We start from the raw sequence: 7,590 nt of genomic DNA, 5'->3' as shown, positions 1-7,590 counted from the left end.
GAGGGAATAAAACCCCTTAACTAAGTGCCAGGCGGGTAGTTAATCACTTTAACTAAGAACAATCACGCTTAAGCTACATAATCTTTACTCCCTGGAATGGAGATAAGAAACAACACCCTAACCTTTGGAATAGAAATTGACAGGATTAAAATCAACTGGTATAAATACAGATGTAACAAGACAACAGAAGACAGAACCTAGACACAGAACCTAGAAACAGAACCTAGCAAGAGAACTTGGCTGAAGAACCTAGACACAGAACTTAGAAACAGAACCTAGCGAGAGAACATGGCGAAAGATCCTGGACAGAACCTGGCTACAGAACTTGGCTGGAGAACCTAGACAGAACATGGCAGGAGAACCTGGATAGAACCTGGCTGGAGAACCTGGCGACTAGAACCTGGCGACTGAACCTGGCAAGAGAACCTAGACAGAACTTGGCTGGAGATCCTGGAGGGAGAACCTCGCCATGATGATCACCTGAATGCAGCCTCCAAGTCCTTCCTTCATCGCCGACTCCGTCCACACCTTTGGGGACCCCTGGACCTGTTGGGGTTGGACCCCAACAACAGTTTACATCAAGTCCTGTAAATATCATGGTCTTGCAAGTAATAGCATTTATTGTAATCATTTGTGAACTTGATTGTTTCATCCACTATCTAGAACTGGAGTTTTTAAAAAATCCCCTAATCTATATACAAATATTTTGTGTGTAGATCCATATGAGCACTATTCTGTAGAAGGACTCATATTTTTTTTTCTGTGTCTCAGAATTCCATAATCCAAAAGAGAACAAGAAATGCTGAATTAGATTCTACATTTTTAAAGGCAAGAATTCCTTTGCAAAAATTGAAATGACAGTTAACTTATTTGCCATCAGAAATATAAGTATAGGAAAGATTAGGTTCTTGAGTTCATAGTTTACTGTATTCTTGTACTGTAGCTATATCAACCAAAAAAGTCTAATTATAATCATCCTCTCTATAAACTTTTATGTCCTTAACAATCTCATTTTTATATCTTTTCCTAATGACTTAGTTGAGAATGCTGATGTTTTGCAGGTTCATCTCAAGTTGTATTTTACTAACAAAAGGGAAAAATAGTATAAAATTCAAATTATCTTTGAAAGGTGATCCTTTTTTAATGCCCAAGAAATATTTGTCAGTAATGATGAGAATGGAATTAAATAAAAACCTTCATTATCTACCGTAAACTTTTAACATAAGACAGAAGATGGTTTTAGACAATGCTTTTAGGAAGTGATGTTTATGACCTCAATATACATTAGAAAGCAAGACAACAAGCCCTCTCCCTCAGGCATAAGCTTTCTGAGGGAAGGACAGTACTGCAATTATTTTTGTGAGCTTAGTGTCTAGCACTGTTTTTGGCACACAGTAGAAACAAAGTAAAATTCTTTTGACTTAATAAGTGAAAGAATAAATAAAGACCTTTTAGATAAAGTAGGGGTGGAGAGTTTGGGTGAATTTTAGGTTTCTATAGTGAAATTTGGATATTCACTTGAAGGGGAATAACTTCTCTGAGATATCTTTATCTTCCTTAAACTCTACTCACACATTAATATAAAACAAGCAAAATGAGATAAATCAAAACAAAAATTAAAAAGCTCAAATCCCACCTGGCTGGTGGGGCTCAGAACCAGGAGGTCAAGATTCGATTCCTAGTCAGGGCACATGCCAGGGGTTGTGGGCTCGATGCCCAGTAGGGGACATGCAGGAGGCAGCCAATCGATGATGTTTCTATCTCTCTCTTCCTCTCCCTTTCTGCAATCAATAAAAATATATTTTAAAAAAAGCTCAAATCCCCCTCTTAGATGAAAACCTGATATCCTTAACCAGAAGTGATATTCTCTCTTTTAATATCCCATAATATTATAATCTCTCTGAGAGTATTTTTGTTACTTGCCATGTTATTTTTAACTGTGAATGTAGCTGGGCCAGCTGAAGCCTCCTGGTTTATTAGCCAACTTGGTAAATTTGACTAAAACCCGAAACCCACAGCCTATGATTGGTCATATAAATCCAACTTTTAGACATTTCTGAGGGTTTTTCCCCACATCTTCTCTGTCATAAGATATGAAATACTACCTCCTCTGATGTCTCTATGTGGTATCATTTACCTTAACCCAAATTAGACCAGAAATTTAGTGCTTTTACTGGTTTCCACAAAAAGCCATATACATGAGGCTTTCAGTAACTTGAAAAAATTTGCAGAAAAAAAATGAAGAATACAGAAAGGCGACCTTATGCCATTATTTTATTTTTTAAATCTTGAACTTTACCTTGAATCTTTGCTCTTCCTTCCCCTACTCAGGATTTTCTCCTCTCAGAGTTTTAGATTCTTTTTTTTTTTTTACAATTTAAAAAAAATATATTTTTATTGATTTTTAGAGAGAAAGGAGGGGAGAGGGAGTGGGGTGGGGAGAGGGAGTGGGATAAGGAGATAGACACATCAATGAGAGAGGAACATCAACAATCGGCCACATACCAGCCGGGCTAGATTCTTTTTTATCTGTTATGTAGAGCAGCTTCTTCCTCCTAGGCCTTTTCCCTGCTATCCCTCAAACTCGGAACACTCAATGCATTTTCCCAGAAAAATACAGCTTTATCCTTCAAAAGTATTCAGTGTCAGTTGTTAAAGTTATTGTACTTTGTGCATGCTGCTCATAAACTTTACCCCTTATTTGCATTTCTTCCTGCAACTTTCTCAGGGTTATAGGAACCTCTCAACAATACCTCACAAGGATGTGGTGTGGTTCATCTAGAATTTTTTAATTTACTGCTTCATTTGATCCTTCAAAATAACTAGGTAGTTGACAAGAGAGGTTAAAGCAACAATAACTCATTTAAAGAGGTTAAGTGATTTTTAAAAAAAATAAGGTCTTATGATTTAACAGCAGAGAAAAGATTGGAACCCAGGTCTTTGGATGCCAAGTGCAGTGCTTTCTCTTACATCAGCCATAAACAATAGCTGGATAAATAAATATCTAAAATAGTCACCAGAAAACATCTACAGTTAAATGGATGTGGAATTGACAGCAAGAATTTGATGACTCTTCTATGAAATGGGGTGGAGTGGTAGTGGGGGAGAGGAAAGATCAAATATTACACAGACAATATAACATCCTCTCTCCCCCACAAAAAAGACAAAAGTATTTTCTTACATTGTCACACCTAACAATCTAAAACTTATTATTGAGTATTATCTCATGCTGGATCCACTGTCAATTCCAAAATATATCCAAACTATGCTTTGCAACATCTAAACTGTCGTCAATACCTTTTTGGTAATGCTCTGACTTGCTGGTCTTCTACTATTAGGAATTTCCCACATTGGTAGGGAATATTCTGTTCCCCCGAGTCCTTGTGTAAAAAGGGTATTGGAGGCTAATGAAACGATTTTTTAATAGCAGGGTCAACCAACCTTTTCTGTCAGATAAGGCCACAAATTCACCTGTGATAGGAGTGGGGCACTGGACAAAACAGAACTTGGGATTCCAATGCCACCCATCCTGAATTCTTACATTTTTTTTTTCCTGCAAGGTGATTGTCCAAAGTGGCCAAGGATGGAGTTTGGAGACTTCCTTGAGATGATAAAAAAAGGATGTAAGACTGTTTTTGTTCTTTTTTTCTAATACTTATTTCATATTTGACAGGTATTTGTTTAAACTTGCATTCACTTGGTCGAAAGGCTATGAAGAAAGAAAACAAATATTTGGTTTATTCATTCTCTTTCTACTTTTAGTACAGATAATAAATATTTGACTAAATCAACACCAAAATTCATACACATGGCACAAACAAAACAAAACAAAACAAAACAAAAAACCCTCCAAATAAGTGAATATAAAATTACTTTCAGATTTGTTTATTTTCAATACCAACCAGTACCAGAATATTTCTGGTACAGTCAGACTAATCAAGCCTTTACAAATAGTGTGTAGAGATCGATAGCCTTTAAGATATTGGCACATGTACATTTATAGCTATTGACAAAGCTTAACTCTCTTCAAGAACATTCCAACTAATATTGGCATTCTGCTTTATCCATTGACACTCACCATGATGTACTGTGGAAGACTTTAAGACTTTCTCTGTTTGACTAAGCTTTACAGTCATTAATGTTTAATCACTTACAATTCAGTAAGCATTGTGCTTTCATTTGGTATATGCCTTGTTTATCTTGTATATAAAGTAAATCAACAGTGCCTTTCTGGTAGTCTCCCAGTACATTTATAATCAGTCCCATTTGGTGATCTGTGATGAATATGAATACAACTGCTATTTGGAATTACTTTATCACTTTATACAGATTCTGAATTCAATTTTTGCTTCACAACAATTATAAATTAAAAGTAAATTCCAGCCAAACACTCTGAAACTGTGAGCATATTGGAAGTTGGAGGGAGGGGAGAGGCGCAGAAACAAAGATATTCTTTTTTTTTCTAATGTGCTATTTAAAATATGTTGTATGTCCATGAATTACTTCTATACTACGTATAAGAAAAATGGTTACCTTAAAAATTTTGGGGATGAAAGAGATTTCTAGCCACTGAGAGGGTCAAAATTCTGTAGTGCCCATCCTTACGGACAAGTAGCACTCACTCATGGAATGGTTACCCGAGGAAACAGTAAAGGGACCTTGAACCATAGTCATGCACATGCCACTGCAATGAATGCGCGCCATTGTACCATCATCCTCAGGGCACTAGTGAGAGACAAAATGCACTTGGCTGAGGCTGGGGGACATAGGGGCACAAAGAACCCAATTCAAGCAAAACGTACTGGGTAAGGACACATTTGTCGAATTTTAACAGACTCCTGGCATTTGTATTTACTCTTTGTTTACGTTTGGGATTTTACGGAAATGCTGATGATTTTGCCAAGTTCTCTTTATACTCTGAAAAACTGAAAATGTAGATTAAAGCACAATTTTATTTTACTTAAGAACATTTATTAACATCCTCAGAAATATTTTTAAAAAACTGGTTTCAAGGAAACTTAGAAATAATTGAAAACTATTCATATAGCAAATAAAAATGTCATTTCCTCTATATGGCTCTACAAGTGAAAAAAATATATATAATTCTATTTTTCCCTCTCATGAAACTGGCCCAGAGTGTGAACAAACAAGCCCCATGCAGGCTGGCAGATCCTCAGTTATACTTTATTGCTGTCAGAGCCCCACCGTCATGTCAGGTATCAGATTTTCCATTCACCTGTCTCTATCTGCAAGAAAAAGGATGTTGATGTCTAGCTTTTTAAAGAAAAGTCTGCATTCGTTCTTTATTCTGTTCTGTAGAGTTTGAATACATACTCATCTTTTATTGACACGCAATTCATAGTCACAGGATGACAGGAAGATATAGCAATAAGCAGAGGCTCAGGAAATTGGGTCCATTGTAATGTCAAGAGAATAAGGCAGCCGAAACCGGTTTGGCTCAGTGGATAGAGCGTCGGCCTGCGGACTGAAGGGTCCCAGGTTCGATTCCGGTCAAGGGCATGTACCTGGGTTGCGGGCACATCCCCAGTGGGAGATGTGCAGGAGGCGGCTGATCGATGTTTCTCTCTCATCGATGTTTCTAACTCTCTATCTCTCTTCCTTCCTCTCTGTAAAAAATCAATAAAATATATTTAAAAAAAAAGAGAATAAGGCAGAAGTCTGAAGCTAAAGTGTCTGTGTGCTGACCTAAAGGGTGGCCATAGCCGAAATGCTCATAGGGGAAAGGCACAGCTGGTCTCCTTCTGTCCTTACTAAGTGTGGCTGGTAGCTAGTTCTACCCCTGGAGCTGCCCTATTGCATCTACTTCAGTCTCAGTGCATAGGACTGTATGGGAAGTCAACTCCCAAGGTCAATCCAAACATACATTTTTGGAAGCCATTCTCTGGACTCCCAGACTGATTTTCCAAGGGTCTTTGTGATAATGCCTCAATTTATGTGCTTACTGCTTTGCAGGTGTATGTTTGTGAGGCACATCCTTGACTCCTCATGTGTGCCAGTATAGATTAATTTTTCTGATCGATTCCTCCATGTCAGTGAGTCTCAAACTTGTGTGCATCAGCAACTGCTGGGAGTCCATCACAAATTCAGATTCCTAAGCTCATATATGTCTGGATAGGATCCAGGTCATCACTGGGCCTCAGTTTAAGAAATCACTATGTTAGTAAGTGTGTTAAAGAAAGAGAAATTTCTTTTAGATTTCTCTTTTCAAATGGGTTTATTAAAAGTATCATTAGTTATCCTACATAATAAAAGCCTAATATGCAAATCGATCTAATGGAGGAATGACCGGTGGAAAGACTGGTCACTATGATGTGCACTGACCACCAGGGGGCAGATGCTCAATGCAGAAACTGTCCCCAGCCCACAGGCCCCAGGCCAGCCAAGGCAGGTGCCAGCGGGGTTCCCCTGATCGCCCTGCAGGTTGCCCCGCAGAGGTAGGTGACCGGCAGTGGGGGATGGGGCTGGCTGACTAGTGGGCTGGGCTGCCTCTCCAATCGCTCCACCAGTAGGGGGTGGGGCCAGCAAGCAGGCAGCGCCAGGCTGGCCAAGGCGGGTGCCAACGGGGGCCCCCCAATTGCCCTGCCGGTTGCGCCACAGCTCTGCCCTGATTGCCAGCCAGGCCTAGGGACCCTACCTGTGCACGAATTTCGTGCACCGGGCCTGTAGTTTGATATATTGGAAAATAACTCAGATAATAATTTGGCAGTTTTTGGATATATAAAACAAAGTTAATCAAATGTAGTCATCCTATATAATAATAGAGGAATATGCAAATTGTCCATTACAGCATCATGTCATGACTGGATCAACAGGCTGCATCCCCACCCTCTGCTCAGCCAGCTGCAAGGCCCAGGGTAGGATAGGCTACGATAGGTGGGGATAAGAAAGGAGAGGGAGAGGAAGGCAGGCCTGCATGCAGACAGGCCAAGAGGAGAAACAGAAATACAGAAAGGGAACAAGAAAAAGACGCAGGAATGGAAAAGGGAAGAAAACACAGAGCTGCACGCGGGAGTGGGTGGTGACTGTCAGGGGACAGAGCAGGTGTGCTGGGCAAGGGGCAGGGTGTAGGCAGTGCGGAACGGGGAGCCCCGCCCAGACATGGGAGGAAGGCGGTGTCCCCTGATGTGGGCCGTTGGCGGGGAGGTGCCCACGGGTCAGGGACGGAGTGGTGGACGGTCCGAGGCCTTCTGGGCGGAGGTACTCCTGCTTCGCGGCAGCAGTGCCTGCCTCGGCCACCCTTGCTGGACTAGGCATCCCAGACAGGGAATGGGAGCAGGACAGCAGTGGGGTGGCCGGGGAAGGGGGGGCAGTAAACAACTGGCCGGGGCTGAGCCCTGGGCTGGGGGTTAATGCCCCCTCCCCCCAAAAAACAGAAGCTTTAAGAAGGGAAGAAGGGAAGGAAGAACTTTATAAAGCAGTTAGTAGAGAGCAGAGTTAAAGAAGGAAAGAGGATGTGTGAGTGAACTGTAGGAGCTATAATGAAAATCAAGTATAGTTGTGTACTGGGGACAGATTTTAAAAGTAAGAGTCAGGAAAGAAAAAAGATAAATGATAGTGAATAATTAGGCA

The 7,590-nt window shown here is 40.5% G+C and overlaps 1 long non-coding RNA gene across 1 annotated transcript in view; it reads left to right on the top strand.

The window, feature by feature from the left end:
• The window catches only part of LOC102252913, a 195,107-nt gene that overhangs the window by 82,175 nt on the left and 105,342 nt on the right, over positions 1 to 7,590 (top strand). The window contains exons 2-3 of the long non-coding RNA XR_001363151.1: positions 3,561 to 3,623; positions 5,136 to 5,216. This is a non-coding gene — a long non-coding RNA (uncharacterized LOC102252913). The remainder of the gene's footprint in view (positions 1 to 3,560; positions 3,624 to 5,135; positions 5,217 to 7,590) is intronic.

The sequence above is a fragment of the Myotis brandtii genome, unplaced genomic scaffold, assembly GCF_000412655.1.
Source record: "Myotis brandtii unplaced genomic scaffold, ASM41265v1 scaffold344, whole genome shotgun sequence".
In the NCBI taxonomy this organism is placed as follows: domain Eukaryota; kingdom Metazoa; phylum Chordata; class Mammalia; order Chiroptera; family Vespertilionidae; genus Myotis; species Myotis brandtii.
This window is presented reverse-complemented; position numbering and strand designations above follow the sequence as displayed.